Here is a 17,358-nt window from a genome sequence, read left to right on the forward strand (position 1 = left end):
GCAACTGCTTTTTAAAATGAAAGCTGAGATTCTCATGTGATTCCAGGAGGTGGGGCTTTCAGAACAGCAGCACATATTAAGAATCTCACCATAAAATTGTGAGAGTTGACTGGTAGGCCCCAATCCTGCAGACACTTAGGCTCATGTTTAAGCCTGGGAATTCAATAGTGCTATTGAATTCAGGGAAGTGACACCACTTTAAAATGGATGCGGGTGGAGAATCTCCTGCTTCCGGAGATTTTGCCTGAGTGATGTTGCCCTCTTGGCTGGTCCATAGATAAGATAAGGGTCTGCTACAAGCAAAAGGGTTCTTGAGCCCTGGTTGTAGTGCCCTGTGTTCTGGGAGCTGAAGAGTTACTGTATAACCCCTGTTCCTGACGGGCTCAGGGTGTACATGATTTATCTAGTAAGTATGGCTGGGATTTCAAAGGGGTGTAAGGGGGTTTGGTGCCCAATTCACATTGAAAATAAATGGGAGTTGAGCACATAGCTCCATTAGACCCCCTGAAAACCACACCTGTGTCCTCTGTAGGCAGCACCTTCAGATGCAAGTGGCAGCATGAAGGTGATCATGGAAGAAAGATACGGAAGTGCTGCTCAAATCCTAAATACAGTAATGTTAGTGCACTGCACTGTGCCTTGTGAACCACCATTAATATACTGTGCTTTTGCAAAAGTAGAGCATGTCTGTCAATTTTTTTCCCCCACTAGTCTCATTCTTTAATGTAAAGTACTGGAGGGTTGATATGGGAATGCTACTATTAAAGCCTTCCTTACTCCTTGTCAAGGTTCCTTCCCCACTCTGAACTCTAGGGTAGAGATGTGGGGACCTGCATGAAAGACCCTGTAAGCTTATTCTTACTAGCTTAGGTTAAACGCTGCCACCACCAAAGTGTTACACAAAGAACAGGGGAAGTGCCCACTTGGAAACGTCTCCCCCCCAAAATATCCCCCCAAGCCCTACACCCCCTTTCCTGGGGAAGGCTTGATAAAAATCCTCACCAATTTGCATAGGTGAACACAGACCCAAACCCCTGGATCTTAAGAACAAGGAAAAAACCAATCAGGTTCTTAAAAGAAGAATTTTAATGAAAGAAAAAGTAAAAGAATCACCTCTGTGGTAAGGATGGTAAATACCTTACAGGGTAATCAGATTCAAAACATAGAGAATCCCTCTAGGCAAAACCTTAAGTTACAAAAAGACACAAAAACAGGAATATACATCCCATTCAGCACAACTTATTTTATCAGTCATTTAAACAAAACAGAATCTAGCGCATATCTAACTAGATTGCTTACTAACTCTTTACAGGAGTTCTGACCTGCATTCCTGCTCTGGTCCCGGCAAAAGCATCACACAGACAGAGAGAACCCTTTGTTCCCCTGCCCCCCAGCTTTGAAAGTATCTTGTCTCCTCATTGGTCATTTTGGTCAGGTGCCAGCGAGGTTATCTTAGCTTCTTAACCTTTTACAGGTGAAAGCGTTTTTCCTCTGACCAGGAGGGATTTAAAGGTGTTTACCCTTCCCTTATATTTATGACACTCCTCTTGGTGAGTTAATCGTGCGTGATCAAAACATTTGTTTCCAGTTCGAGTTCACCAGGTGTCAGGTCGTTATCTTTCCTCCCTTAAAAAAATCAATTAAAAGTGAACAGAAAGGAGCCTTGCCCTCATGCCTGTATGCTCTTTGATATACTTGCCTGTGCGCTGTCACACTGACTTAAAAAAAAAATGTTAAGCACACTGTATTGACTTAATAAAGAAGAAAAATCAAAGGCAAGACAGACTGGTATAAACAGAGTAGACTACACTTCAGGATAGGAGAAATCTGAAAATCAATAGGTATACATGTTTGGCCTTTGGCTATGCAACCTTTTATAATGAAATTGTCAGGATGAAAAGGCTATTTCAATTATTTAAGTCATGGGGAAAAACACAGTCAAATTATTTACTATACTACTGAAAGTTATTTGAGCTCTTACTACTGTGAAATTTCTTAAGGATGCATTATTTATTTTCAGTTCTCACTGACATGCTTATCTTAAGTTTGAGCTGTAATCCAATATTTGTATTCTCTTTTCTTGCAGGTAAGTCCGGATTGGGCTATTTGATGAAATTTGCGGTTTGGGGATGTAAGCAGACAAAGTAAGCTGTCTCAGCCTGTTAACAAGGTCAGATTGTTGTCTGAATGTTCAAACTATGGCATTCCAATTAAAAACGTAGTGACTGAAATAGACGGCGTAGTTTACAAACTGGTGGTAACTGTCCAAACTCAGTGTCTTTTATCTGGTGGGTTAGAAATCTTTACCATCAGTAATTAGCATTTACAAATACTTCTTTTACACTTAAACTATTAAATCTGCAATAGCTGGAGATAATATGCAATTGTATATTGTTACTTATATATATATTAAAGGTGGTATAATTTTTTTACCACCATCTCTAAGATAATCACTTTATTGGATTCTCTAATTTTGGCTCTTTGCCATGTGGAGAGATTGAAACCTTTAGAATTTGAGCAACAGCCAGTTAACAGGACATACACTGAAAAGTTTACTTTGTGGATCATTCAAAACTGATTACCTTTGAGTAATCATCTGGCAAAAGGGCACTGCTATAAACCATTAAAATACCGCTACCAAACTGGCATGCTTTGCTTCCTACATGACCCTTGCTGCTCATAGTGACTCCTGATAATACCAAGGAAGTCCTCATGCTCTTTCAAGCTTTCTTGCATCAGATTCAGCCAGTTTGAATCATTGACATAAGTGTCATGTTTATTGCTTCAGTGATCTAACTTGATTCTGTTTCAGTGTTTTCTTTGGTTCTCCTCTACCCATCAACTCCAGGAACAGTTAACCTCTTGTTGAATCTTTTGTTTTTGTTTTGTTTTGCTTTTAACAATTCTTGCAGATAATCAAATAGCAGCTTCTTGAGAAGTCAGCAGTAGTTGGCTGGTGTCCATACCACAAGGAATCTTTCTGATGCCCTGAACTTTAATGCTGTCTTATCTCTCTACAGAAAATCTTCATACAATATTTACATACAGAAAAATGTTAATGTCTGATCAGATCAGTGATATTGTGATGCTAATAGCTGTCATAGACTATTGATATTCAATTTACAGAAAATGATATAAAAGATACCTTCCTGCAATCATCCATGGAGTTTAGATTTGGTGATTTTAAAAATAAAGAGCTTTATGCTTTGTCTGGCCAGTTGTAAAGACTGCTCATTGTGTTAATATTTGTGTGGTAGTTCCACCACACTTGAGATTTTATGTTGTAAGTAAACTTGTCACAAACACCATTCAGATCAGCCAGTGATATTTTATGCAAATACTTGACTAAGCAAATACTTTTATTCTTCGTTCTTCTTTTACTTTACTTTCCTTTCTGCTTCTGTTATGGTAATTCACATCAAACAAGGGGCCATATGTTTGGCCATTCTTTGAAAACTCATGGCAATAGGGGGATTGGAAAACGTCCAGCGGAGGGCAACAAAAATGATTAGGGGACTGGAACACATGACTGGAACACTAGAACACATGACTTATGAGGAGAAGCTGAGGGAACTGGGATTGTTTAGTCTGCGGAAGAGAAGAATGAGGGGGGATTTGATAGCTGCTTTCAACTACCTGAAAGGATGTTCCAAAGAGGATGGATCTAGACTGTTCTCAGTGGTAGCAGATGACAGAACGAGGAGTAATGGTCTCAAGTTGCAGTGGGGGAGGTTTAGGTTGGATATTAGGAAAAACTTTTTCACTTGGATGGTGGTGAAGCACTGGAATGCATTACCTAAGGAGGTGGTGGAATCTGCTTCCTTTGAAGTTTTTAAGGTCAGGCTTGACAAAGCCCTGGCTGGGATGATTTAGCTGGGGATTGGTCCTGCTTTGAGCAGGGGGTTGGACTAGATGACCTCCTGAGGTCCCTTCCAAACCTGATATTCTATGATTCTATGTTCCTATGCCAGTTTGAAAATGAGATAATGAGTGCCCTACAGTATGAATGATTGGGTCACTGCAAAAGTGGGGTTGACTTTTGAGGTGGAGAGAAGCCTGGGGAAAGTGAGCTATATGGTACTGTACATACATGTATTACATCCACCATTTGGGATGACTCATGGATTTCAGTGGAAGGAAGATTAACGTTCCAGGGACATGCAAATTATGGTTTTCTGTGTCCTCTGATGAATTAGAAGTTACCTCCTCAATATGCACCAATATCCATTTCTGGAACGAGTAAGGGGAGATATGATTGAGGTCTATAAAAGCATGACTGGTGTGGAGAAAGTAAATAAGGAAGTGTTATTTACTCCTTCTCATAACACAAGAACCAGGGGTCACCAAATAGAATTAATAGTCAGCAGGTTCAAAACAAACAAAAGGAAGTATTTCTTCACACAATGTATAGTCAACCTATGGAACTCTTTGACAAAGGATGTTGTGAAGGCCAAGACTATATCAGGTTTCAAAAAAGAACGAGATAAATTCATGGAGGATAGGTCCACCAACAGCTATTAGCCAAGATGGGCAGGGATGGTGTCCCTAGCCTCTGTTTGCCAGAGGCTGGGAGTGGGTGGCAGGGGATGGATCACTTGATGATTACGTGTTCTGTTCCTTCCCTCTGGGCACCTGGCATTGACCACTGGTGGAAGACAGGATACTGGGCTAGATGGATCTTTGGTCTGACCCAGTATGGCCATTCTTATGTTCTTATATCCGTTCGACACATGCTTTAGCTTTTACTCTGCTCATGGAGGAAAATAAATGTAGTCCTCAGACGAGTTAAATATTAAATTCCCACTAGAAAAGTCACCAAGCTGACTTATTTTAGTTTTTTACAATTAAATTTATTTAGTTTATAAAAATATAAAATTAAATTTATTTAGTTTATTCTAGTTCACACTCTCTTTCCCCCTTCCTACCAGTCATAAGTTTTCTTCCTCCACCATTACCCTCCAATGTATGTGCAATACCCCAGAGACTTCACACTAAAGGCAATGTTACAGTGAAGTATTTCCATGTGTTTAACATTTTCCAGGAATATATTAAATAAGTGACTTAATGTGTCTAGATGCACTACTAGAATCTGATTCTATATTCCTTATACACTAAAACTCCTACTAATATCAACAGAGGATTTTGGCATGAGGGTCAGACTCTGTTTCTAAACATTGATTCTAAACAATGATAGCCCTGTTGTGTTGATTTTGATGGAATAAATCGGCCCCAAGTGTCAAAGGTGACCACATCACTGTACAATACGAAATAGTTAAACACGGTTTGGGGTTTCAAATACAGAGACTTCAACCTGCTTAGTTCTATGGCAAACCTACCATTAAAATGTGTATCTCCTTTTATTAAAGATACAGAAAAAGAAAGAAGCATTTGAAATGTAAAGTATTGAGGGGCTTTTATTTTAACAATATCCCTTTCCCTATAGAGAGATTTTATAGAGAGAACCTCCTGTCTGACAGTCTTTTAGATGGTAATAACTGTCCTTGTTGGTGAGGAAAAGAGAAATAATTAGTTGAGATGGGCTGTTGCTATTGAAGTCTGATCCTGCCTCTCTTAAGACAAAGCAAGACAAACACAAAAGGAGAGGGAGAATAAAAGCAAAGATAGCAAATGGACCATGCTGATTCTCTCAGCCTCGCTGCTAGAGAAATATAGGCCTAACACATGCTTTTTTTTATTAGCTATTCCGAGACCTGGCAAACTTGTACCAGCATCTGGCTCTTCAAGGCATTGTTTTTAATTGCTTCTCTGGTCACGGACTCACAGCAATGTTGCAAAAGGTTCAGTCTTGGCCAGCTAATCCAGACTCTTTTTAAACAGAAAGCAAAGAGAAAGGAGAGAGAAGAAATACAGTGTAGAAGGAAAAGGACACGCAAGTGAGGGAGGCAAAAGCAGGACCGCAAGGCTCGCATTCCTGGGGGTGTTAATGACATTGGCTCTCTCTCTCTCTCTTTCTCTCTGGCCAGGTCAGGGCACCTTTCAGGATCAGGATGATGAAGGCCTAGTGGTGTCATGGTGGATCCCGAATCAACAGCAGATGGTGGGGACGTTAGCCATGATAGTAGAGCTTGCTCCTTCCAATACATCTGGCCTCCAATCCTCATGATTCCCCTCCACAAAGTCTCTGTTTAAGGACACCAAAAAAGGATGATAGTGGAACAGACTATCCCTTCATTATTTGCTCACCAATTAGGCCTAATTTCTGACATACCAACTTTGGTCCATTAATTGCTGATTTCATTCTCCTTTATTTACCATTTACAGTCTTAACACAGCCCTTGAGTTGATTAATTCAGTCTCTGTCTTTTATCTTTTGCTGACTTGTGTAACAGACTGAGTTGGACTTTTATTACCTTGCACAACTTAGAGTATAGGCATCTTCAAAACAACCCCTCAGGGGAATAAGTTAGGCTAGCATTGCCTTGAACAACCACATGAAACATCCATGGAAAAATATGTTGTAGCATAGCAGGGCTGTATACTATCTCTCATATTTTAATGAATGTGAATGCACAGCTTTTTGTTTTCATCACTGTGGAGCTATTAATAGCAGAGTCTGTCAGTGAAAGATTTTGAGCAATAGTGACATTCCTCATTTCAAGCAGCAATAAAAGGCTTGTCCTTCAGCTTTTTTGTCTGGAATTTATAAATGCCTCTTTCAAGGCGCTCCAGACATGAGAAGATAAAAAGTGGTTAGACAAGAGTAAGAATAGTTACAAACCTAAAATAAAGCTTTAAAAAACGAAGCACTTCTGGCTGTAGTGTAGAGTTATAAATGACATCTTTGGGGAGAATCAAGACAGGGATTCAAGTTTAAACAAACATTGAATCATAAGACTGGAATGGACCTTGAGAGGTCATCTTGTCCAGTCCCCTGCACTCATGGCAGGACTAAGAATTATCTAGACATACCAAGCAACTGTGGAAATCCACTTAAATCAGAATTTATAGTAACATACATGGCAGGATTTTCAGAAGTACTCAGCAATGGGCTAATTCTACTTCCATTGAAGTCATCTGAAGCTTTACCACTGACTTCAGAGAGTGCAGATTTAGGCCAATGCTTAGAGCATTGGAAATTGTACGCAGATGTAGCCAATACTTGCTCTACTTTATCCTATAAGAAATCAAGGCTGAAGCAGGTTTTGCTCATACTTCAGAGAGATTATCATATGCTTGCTTTTTGTATATGTTAAAGCTGTACCTCTCAAATGACTCTCATTTTGAAGAACATCATTCCTCTGAGTCCCCAGGTTACCTCCATTTCACACACACACTCTTGTTTCCTCCCTTTGATTGTGGAAACTTTATCTCAGAAATAGAATAATGGAATTGAGTTTGTGGAAAGTGTTTGAATCAACGGAGGGAATCTCAGAGCATTTAACGTTTCTTGTATGAATGACTTGTATGCCCTCTCATTTTGGCTCTCTCTCTCACATGCTGCATCCCAAGTTTTGAGCCTTGGCAGGTTGAGAGGAATAAATAAAACCCTGACTGAAGGGTGTACCACGTGCACAGCCCCTCCTGGAACTCACTGGTGCACAAAGCAATGGGTATGCAAAGAGCCATCAACACCTCCATTGCGTGGTTTGCAACACTGGGGCAGTAGCATATTGTAATGGCTATTTTGGGGTGTGGAGGTGTATATACATACTTTTAGATGGATGGCCAAATCTCCTTATTTACATCTGGCCTTCACCTGTGTTCTAGTAGAAAACAGGCAGTGAGTCATAACAATGAGGCTGTTCCCCATGGATGGAGTAGAGGGAGGATCCTGCCAATCATCCAGGATTATTTAGGATGTTGGAATGCCATGAGGGAATACAATGAGGGAATTTAAGGCTGAGGGAAATAATTAGAGATAGGTCCATCTTTTGTGATACCTGTCAGAGTAGAATGTAACCCAAGTAAGGGTACAGCTTGTGTCTGAGTATAAATCTAAACAAATATCTGCACAGTACAGGCCATATTTAATCATAAAGGGAATTGTTATTGACTGGGGAGCTGGGCAGTTTTGGAAGGGAAGTCCCACTATAAAATGCAAAGCTGTAATTGTTTTTTAAAAACACATGGGCTGATGGATTTTGTGGGTTGTTTTGAGGAGTGTGGCAGGGAGTGGGAGAGCAACTTGGATCTGGTATTGGATTTCAATCTCTCAGCATTTAATGCAGCAAACAACTGGTCTGCCTCCCAAGCCCAGGACGAAGTCTGGTCAGTCCCTTTCTTCATGGCACCACCTATCCGCAGCACTGACAAACTTTAGCAAACCCCAGAATGAGGGCTTCCCCGTGACACAGGGCATTCCTTGAGGGAGCTCCCAGCTCCTGGCAGCTTTTCCCCAGTCCTTCTATATAGGCTGTCTGCCTGGGGGGAGTCCTGCCACAAGAGCCAACCAGCTTCCTTTTACTCCCCTACCTGAGCTTTCAGCTTTTATGGGAATCACGTGCTCAACAGGCAATCATCTGACCCCTTCCCAGCTGGTCTGATGAGCTTCTCTACCAGGCCCAAATGCCTGTTCCTCAGAACAGGACTGGCTGCAGGCCGTCAGGTCCTTGAAGGGGCAGCCCACCATTACATATGTTTTAGATTTTGCATAACAAGGTGCATTAAGGTGTGACCTGGACTGGAAGGGCATTTTTAACATTGGGTAGTGCTGGTTGCATTTTCTAAAGTACTAAAATGTTAAGAAAAATAACAATTTTTGAGTAATTTTTTGCAACATTTTTCCATTGTTTTTATCTACTTTTGAGCTGGCTGACTTTTTTTTTTTTAATTTCTGTTAATTTTTTTCAGTATTTCAAATTTTGAAGAAAAATTGACCATTGTTTTACCAGCTTTAGCACTGCAATGAAATTTTCCAATCCCCACCACTCTGCAGCTGAGTACATTAACTATATTTTATAACTATTTTATTATAATTATTATACTAATATGATTTTATATACACACTGTAAATCATTCCATCTTCTTTGGTGCTCAATGGGATGAAATGTGACTTCTGCATTAAATTGTCCACACCTCTTGGTCTTCTGTACCCTAGGATTCTTTGGCTAAAATTTCTCATTTTTGGTACCACAGTTCAGCAATTCGGGGGGAACACTAATGGGAACACTACTGTAGATGGAGGGTGACGTGCTTGAAGGTTTTAAAGAACCTTCTCATTACAACCTGCTCTGAGTTCGGTTAGACATCATGATCATTAAAATGTAGTGACCTTCCTGAGGCCTGTCAACATGAGCAGTCACTTTGATACTGCCACCAACGTTGCTGTTCGAAGGGTAGTGCGACATTGGACAGATTTCACACACAATCTTTGTGTAGACACAGCCTCTCTTATAATACAAAGAAACCACCTGATGGAAACCACTCCTGGATTTAAGAAAAAATCCCAGTAGAATCTTTCCTTTGAATATTTCCTTTTCCAAAACCTAGTTGCTAGTTTGGAACCAACTGAAAATTTCCCCCTGGAATTTCCAGTAAAGATGTACGTTACTTTAAACATTGAACTGACATACATTTGCTGTTTAAGTATATGAACCTAGATAGAGCAACCATAAAGTGGGTGCATAACTGGTTGGAAAACCGTTCCCAGAGAGTAGTTATCAGTGGTTAACAGTCATGCTGGAAGAGCATTAACAAGTGGGGTCCCTCAGGGATCAGTTCTAGATCAAATCCGGTTCTGTTCAATATCTTCATCAATGATTTAGATAATGGCATAGAGAGTACATTTATAAAGTTTGCGGACAATACCGAGCTGGGAGAGGTTGCAAGTGCTTTGGTTGATAGGATTAACATTTAAAGTAATCTAGACAAACTGGAGAAATGGTCCGAAGTAAACAGGATAAAATTCAATAAGGACAAATGCAAAGTACCATTTTGGAAGGAACAATGAGTTGCACACATACAAAATGGGAAATGACTGCCTAGGAAGGAGTACTGTGGAAAGGGATCTGGGGGTCATAGTGGATCACAAGCTAAATATGAGTCAACAGTGTAACACTGTTGCAAAAAAAGCAAACATCATACTGGGATGTATTAGCAGGTGTGTTGTAAGCGAGACATGAGAAGTAATTCTTCTGCTCTACTCCATGCTGGTTAGGCCTCAACTGGAGTATTGAGTCCAGTTCTGGACACCACATTTCAGGAAAGATGTGGACAAACTGGAGAAAGTCTAGAGAAGAGCAAAAAAAATTATTGAAGGACTAAAAAACATGACCTGTGAGGGAAGATTGAAAAAAATGGGTTTGTTTAGTCTGGAAAAGAGAAGACTGAGAGGGGACATAATAACAGTTTTCAGTTACATAAAAGGTTTTACAAGGAGGAGGGAGAAGAATTGTTCTTCTTAACCTCTGAGGATATGACAAGAAGCAATGGGCTTAAATTGCAGCAAGGGAGGTTCAGTCTGGACATTAGGAAAAACTTCCTAACTGTCGGGGTGGTTAAACACTGGAATAAATTGCCTAGGAAGGTTGTGGAATCTCCATCACTGGAGATTTTTAAGAGCAGTTTAGACAAACACCTGTCAGAGATGGTCTAGATAATACGTAGTCTTGCCCTTACAGGGGACTGGACTAGATGACCTCTCAAGGTCCCTTCCACTCGTATGAGTTTATGATTCTATGACTCTATATTTGTGAAGATGAGAAAACAATTCTTTATCTTGCATTGTTTTGAATAATTTCTCAATGTTACTTTCCTCTCCACAATGCCTCCCTTGTGTCAGATGAAAAGCTTTATGAGAGAATTTTTCCTTCTCTGAATTCTTATTGGCAATAAAAAGTGACAAATACATCAGGATGTCTGCAAACAATTATCTTCCTCTGCTGCCATAATTTTAAGACTTAAATATCGGTTTATGAGTTCCACTAGGTATTTCTGGTCAAAGGACATGTTATTTGACAGAGATGAAACAGGTTGTATATTTCCTTGTGACTCCAGACTTCTAGGGATCTGTGTAGGCAGAAACTGGGGATCTTAATCACTCTCTGCCACCACCAGAGTTTCATTTCAGGCATTTAATTCCCTAGGGAGTTCCCTATCTGAAGTGACTAACATCTGCAAAAGCTATTAAAGTGCAGCAAAAATGTGGGTTTTGTTTGTATTTTTTTTCATCTTCCAGGCTAGAGCTTGCCAATAAATGACATTAAGGGACTGATCTAAATCCACTGAAGTCAATCCCCTTGGAGCACATATAGCAGCAATGCCGATGGCGAAGAGTTTTGTGTGTGTGTGCAGTACATGAAAGAAATTAGTGACAAATAACACAGATCACTGGAGTGACAATATTACAGTTCACAAGTGAAAACACACTAAACCTCTTGTTCTGTTAGTTCTAAGTCAAAGCTAAACTGAAAGCTTCTGTAATTAATGAATTTGGCTCTGACGCTCCATTACTCCCCTTAGTGCTTGATTTATTGCTGAAAATTTGGAGTTAGCCAAGTGAAATATGTCAACATATTTACATTTAATCAATCTCCAATGTACTGGCCTGAATCTATATGGCACTCCATATTAAGGAGGATTGGGCCCATTAATAGACACTGTTGTAAACCTCTATGGCATTTGGGATTCCTTTTCTTTCATGATCATGAAAGGAAGAGAAGTTATGCTCAGAATCTGGGGCCTAATCCAAAGCCTGTTGAAGCGAATGGGTTGCGTCAGGCAAATTGTCATAAAGTAATCTATGGTATGCTGCAGATTTCCAAAGGAGGGTTAAAGACTGAAACAGGTAACTGATTTGTTCCTGATGGGTGCAACTTGAACATCCAGTAGTTTTGCTATCCACTTGAAAAATTATATATAATAATCCTCCTTAAAAAGTCTTTTGTTGATGCACAATTATATTAAAGCTGGTACACAGTGAGTACAGACTGAGGCTAGCCTTTTCCAAACAAAGAAGACCATGAGTCTGTTTTATCCTAAAGTATATTTGCTGATATTTGTTGCAATATAAACCTCAGATTGCTGAGTACGAATGCACCCAGAGAGGATTGCCAAGCTACAGATGACAGCCTGACATGCAGCAGTGTCAAAAATACTGAGAAAGGCAGCTGTGTATGCATATCTTCAAGCTGGTACAGGGCTGTCCCATAGAGTGATTGCAGGGGCTGAGGAGAGAGACATAGGAGAGCATGAGAAGAAAGATTATTAAAGGCAATGACCTATGCACGAATTTCAGTTTTACTAGACTTGGTAAGAATAATAAAACTGCAATTAGCTGTGCAAGTAAAGCTGTGTACGTGAGCTAAGTCCTTTACCGACACATTTAAGATGTCGTACTCATAAATAGATGAGAAGGAGGGCTTGGTAGAGGCCAGCTCAGAGTGACTAAGATGGGGAGTTGGAAGCAAGAGATCAGAGCAAGAGGTGAACTCATGAGGCTCAGAGGACAGAAATTGGGATCACTCTGGTCATGAATATGGAAATGGCTGTTGTTTGGGATAAGGGATTTAAGAGACTTTCTCAGACTGACACTCAGAGTTCTGTGTGCGCAGCACATGCTTGAGCAAACAGGAATTGCATAAAAATGTAATGCTGAGGTAATTAGAATGAAATCACACAAATTGTTTAATTTAAGGGAAACCACTGGATTAATACATTTAAATGTGTTTGCGTTGTTTCCAACCAACTCTTACGTGTTCCTTTTTGAGTCCTGAATTTATACCCCATATAAAATACTACAGAGCAATGGTGGGCAACCTGTGGCCCGTGGGCCACACACAGCCTGTCAGGGCAAGCTGCTGGCGGGCCGCCTGACCATTTGTTTACATTTGCACGGTTGCCCGCAGCTCCCAGTGGCCGTGGTTCACTGTTCCCGGCCAATGGGAGTTGCGGAAAGCGGTGGCCAGGCCTGCCGTGCAAATGTAAACAAATGGTCTGGTGGCCTGCCAGCAGCTTGCCCTGGTGGGCTGCAGGTTGCCCACCATTACTATAGAGTGTCTAGTGCTAAAGAGTCTCTGCTGCTGAATGTTCCAACAATTACAGATGGTTCCACCCCATAAAATCCAAATCCCAACCTTCCTCAGAAATTCAGGGGTGTTTGGATCTAGGGATTTGGTTTAGGTCAAAGGGAAATGTACAAGAAATAGCGATTATCCTGTGTGTATAAGACCAACAATAAATGATCTATACATGGCAGCTTTTAAATGGAAGGCTTAAGGACTTAATAATGAGCTATGGAGCATTTCACTTCCAAATTCCCATTGAGGTCAAATCAGCAGTAACAAATCACCAGCTGATGTCCAGGGATTTTCAGAGAATGAATTGGTGATATTAACTCAGTACCCAGTGGTGCTGTTTATATATGAAGAGCAACTTCCACCCTTCATTCTGATCAGTTTTGATCTCTGGACGGTATTGTGGTATATGCTCATTGGCTAGAGAAAACTGCCATTCTTCTTAGCAAGGAAGGATAGGATTTTAGGTAAGACAAGAAATAGGAGCACACGAGCCATGTGATAGCACTGTCTTAACTAAAGCGTTATTCAAATAGAGTTATTGAAATTGTGTATCATTTCAATGTGCTACACAGTCTGTTATGTACAGGACTGCTCATAGATAAGATCAGCCATGTATTTCATTGTAACTGATAGATATGGGCTGGACTGAAATAAGAAGGTACAGGTCTCAATCCTTTAGATTTTTTTTTAATCGGAAAATAGGAGAGAGGGAAAGGGGGAGGACAGATTTTCATCTGGTGTGAATCTGCTAAAGCCAAGGGTAGTCAATGGAGCTATACAGCACCTGGGAATCTGGTCCAATGTGTGCTATTAATTTGCTCTTATGGATTCAGACTGTAAAAGAAGAACCAATGATGTGCACCTGAGTGTGTCCACTGGCAGACAACACTACAATAAATAATAGTCTGCACCTTTCCAAGTAAGGATCTCAATGTGTTCTAAATGAAAGGCTTTCTTAACATACCCCTGAACAACATCAAGCCTTACCATAATCTAGAGAGCATTGTTACTCGTAGAGATTTTGAAATGTACAAGTAGAATTAGGCTCCCAACTCCCATTAACTTTCAGTAGGAGTTGGGCAGTTGACTTCTCTGAAAATCCTAGTCAAATCCTGACTTTCTAAATAGTCTGCATTTTATTTAAAAAAAAACATATGTATACTGTGATACCTGGAGTAAATTTCTCTCCCAACATTTCAGGAATTCAGCACATCAACCCCCTTCCTCCCCACTCCTCCCCCCCACAAAAAAACCCCAAAACAAAACTAGCAACCACCAACACTGAGTTATACTTCAGGTTGGTCAAGGCTCTGGTTTATTTTCCAAATTGAGTCCTCAGGCAAGAAGAATAAATGTAATCCTGCCTCTCATCTCCCCTTTGAGATTTAAGGACAGGAATATTTTAACAGGAAGAAAGAGAAGGCTAAGGGGTCAGATACAGTACAGTTCCCTGGAGAAAGAAAATGAATTTCATACTTTTCCTCCTTTTTACCTCTATCTTGTGGTTCTATGAGCCAAGTATCCACATGTCAGATTAGGACTGGACAGCAACTAGAAAATGTAATGATTGCTTGTGAAAAGAGAATTAATTATTTCTGGAGTAGGCGAGAGAGAGAGATTTGCCACATATTAACAAACACAGTCAATACGTGTGTATCAGAGTACAGGTCCATACTTTTCATAGTACCATGCCTTACTTAGGAGATAAGCTGCTGCATGAGCCTGAGGTTTATTAATTTCCTTCGTGGTGAACACAAGTAGACCACTTTGCACTAATCTAGCCTGGAGATGACAAGACCTTACTAATAAGTTGTTCAAAATTTAATTCACGGTAGTTACTGATAATTTTTCTTTAATAATGGGGAATGATTAGAATCAAATTTTTAAAGTCTCCTTTAAAGTTTGAGCACAGTTATAAAAGTGACTATGTGAAACCAACACCTTCTCCCACCCCTTGTTTGTCATAGAGTATGTCTGCACTGCAAAAAATGACTTGCAGCAGCGAGTCTCAGAGCTTAGGTCAGCTGATTCAGGCTCAAACAATGGGGCTAAAAACATCAGTGTAGACATTCAGGCCCAAACTGGAGCCTGGGTTCTGTGATCCACCCGCCTCATTGGGTTTCAGAGCTTGGGCTCCAGCCCAAGCAGGAATGTCTGCGTTGCCATTCTTAGCGCTAAAGCACAAACCCGTGAATCTGAGTCAGTAGATCTGCTCTCTGAGACTCACTGCTGCGGGTCTCTCTTTGCAGTGCAACCATGCCCTTAGTCAGATCTACTTATTTGATTGCCAGACCCAGATTTTTACTTCTGTCCTTCAGGGTGATACAGCTATGGGACAGTGAGCTGGTATCTTGTCTATCTTGTTTATCAGTACAATTTGTCAGTTAAGTTTGAAGTCCCCAACGCAGCAAAGCACCGAAGTATGACCTTAAATTTAATCATGTGCTTAGATGTTTTGCTGGACAGGAATAAATTTAAATCACATGATTAAGTACAGGGCTGAGTTCGGTTTCCCCCCCAAGCTGATGGATACAGTAGGTGCAAAGAAAGCAACTTGATTCCATGTCCCAACATAAATTTGTAGAACAGATAGAAAATTGTTAGCATCTTTTGTGTTCTCTAGCTGTTTGTGACCTTTGTTTTCCTTTCCCTGTTTATTAGTTATGCAATGCTAGTTAACTCAAAAACAAATAAACTGTTTAAATATGCAGTAAGGAAAAACATTATTTTGACTTGTAAGCTGAGCACACTTGATTGGGTGGAATGGAAAGAGAGCAATTACAGAGTCTTACAATATTGTTTTCCCAAAATCACTTTTCTGACTACAGCCTTGAACATGAGGATTTTGCTGATATCGCTTTCTGAGTCAATAATTGGATTTCCATTCAAGTAAAACAAATTCAACACAACATGTGAATAAAGAGATAAGGATTATGACTATTCCTGATGTAAAGAAACCAACAAAATATCCTGCTATGCATGGTTAAATTAAAAATAAATAAATTTTTCATCCTAAAAACCACTCTCCAAATTATAACAATTTCAAATAGGTCTCTTAAAGAAACAAAGGCTAAGCATCAATATGATTTTAGTCTCAACTGTCGTAGCCTCATAATGTGAAATTTGCAAAGAAAAACCCACACTAACTTTTGAGAGGACTATACGTATTTCACAGTCTCCAGTTCTTACACAAGCTTACAGTTTATTTCACATAAAGGGGACGCTACTCCTGCAAGTGTAATATCAAAGTCTGTGAAGACCAAAAGTCTTCACAAATTGCAAGAATATAATATGGTGTGCAGCATCTGAAATTACACTTCTAAACTTGTGAAGAGAATGAAACTGGCATATTGTGTTCCTGTTACTGTACAGTTACATGGTGACAGAGATAATGTAAGAATGCAAACATAGCCAGGCATCTTCAGATAATTCATTCCTTTGTGATGGAGAATATAATATTGGCCCTAAAAAGTCATTCTTGTGATAAGAATTATAATAATGGGTGATATTCACCCATAGTTAATCCAGTCCCAAGAAACCCTTTGGCCCCTTTTACACTTTCTAATGCTGCCAGCTCTGTTTATCTCACTGTAGGTTCCTGAATTTCTGACCTTTTTCCAATGTGTGTCTCCCATTCACCTTTTGTGTTCTAAAAACAGCACTGTCAAAGGGGGAGGAGGGGGAGAATATGTACAAAAATGGCAGGGTTTTTTGTGCATATCTCCTGTGTGCTAACATAATGGCAACATCCTAAAAAACAGCAGATACTTATCAGCAGTGTTTGGAAACTGTCTGATATCATCCATCTGCTTTACAGTTCAATCACAATGCTGTTTGCTATAAAATGGAAAACACTGAGAACAGAAGCACATTTACTCATGCCAATCAAGCTGTTCTGAGTGTCTGGCTTGCCAACAGATTGCTGATAATAGATGCAACATTCTGCTGTTGAAAAAGTTTCGCCAATTTAGGAAGCAAGTGCCCTGCACAATTCCTGGGGCTAGAATGGACGGCCACAAGGCAGGTCCTGTGTAAAGCTTTTGGTAACGGGCTAATTCTCAAATTCAAGTTGGTCTCATGAATGTAAAATACTAGACAATTCTTCTTAGCAGCCCGATTGCACCCCTATGCTTTGTTTGATACAGCTTAAATTAGTTCCTTTTTATTCAGATGATGGTGTCATGGGTCTTTTATTCCTTGAGGATCTAAGGCTGGATGCTACTATTCTGACGATTTGATCTTCTGTTGCAAATATCTAATTAGCGACTTATTTCCCCCCCTAACCATCTCCCTCTTGTGCTTTACTCTAACCCTTTTCATGCTTTTGTCATCTCAGCTCTCACTAGAGGAGTGCACGATCATCCCCAGGCATTACAGCCAC

General features: G+C 40.1%; 1 protein-coding gene across 4 annotated transcripts in view; it reads left to right on the forward strand.

The window, feature by feature from the left end:
• Positions 1–17,358, forward strand: part of KCNIP1 (potassium voltage-gated channel interacting protein 1) — a 770,055-nt gene that overhangs the window by 499,097 nt on the left and 253,600 nt on the right. Inside the window, exon 1 of one of the 4 annotated variants that reach the window (XM_043520985.1) lies at positions 2,096–2,170. The exons of the other annotated variants lie outside the window; for them this stretch is intronic. The gene's annotated coding sequence lies outside the window, so the exon portion shown is untranslated. Of the gene's footprint in view, positions 1–2,095; positions 2,171–17,358 lie in introns of those variants that run through there. 4 annotated transcript variants of the gene reach the window in all.

The sequence above is a fragment of the Chelonia mydas genome, chromosome 8 (genome assembly GCF_015237465.2).
Source record: "Chelonia mydas isolate rCheMyd1 chromosome 8, rCheMyd1.pri.v2, whole genome shotgun sequence".
Classification (NCBI taxonomy): Eukaryota; Metazoa; Chordata; order Testudines; family Cheloniidae; genus Chelonia; species Chelonia mydas.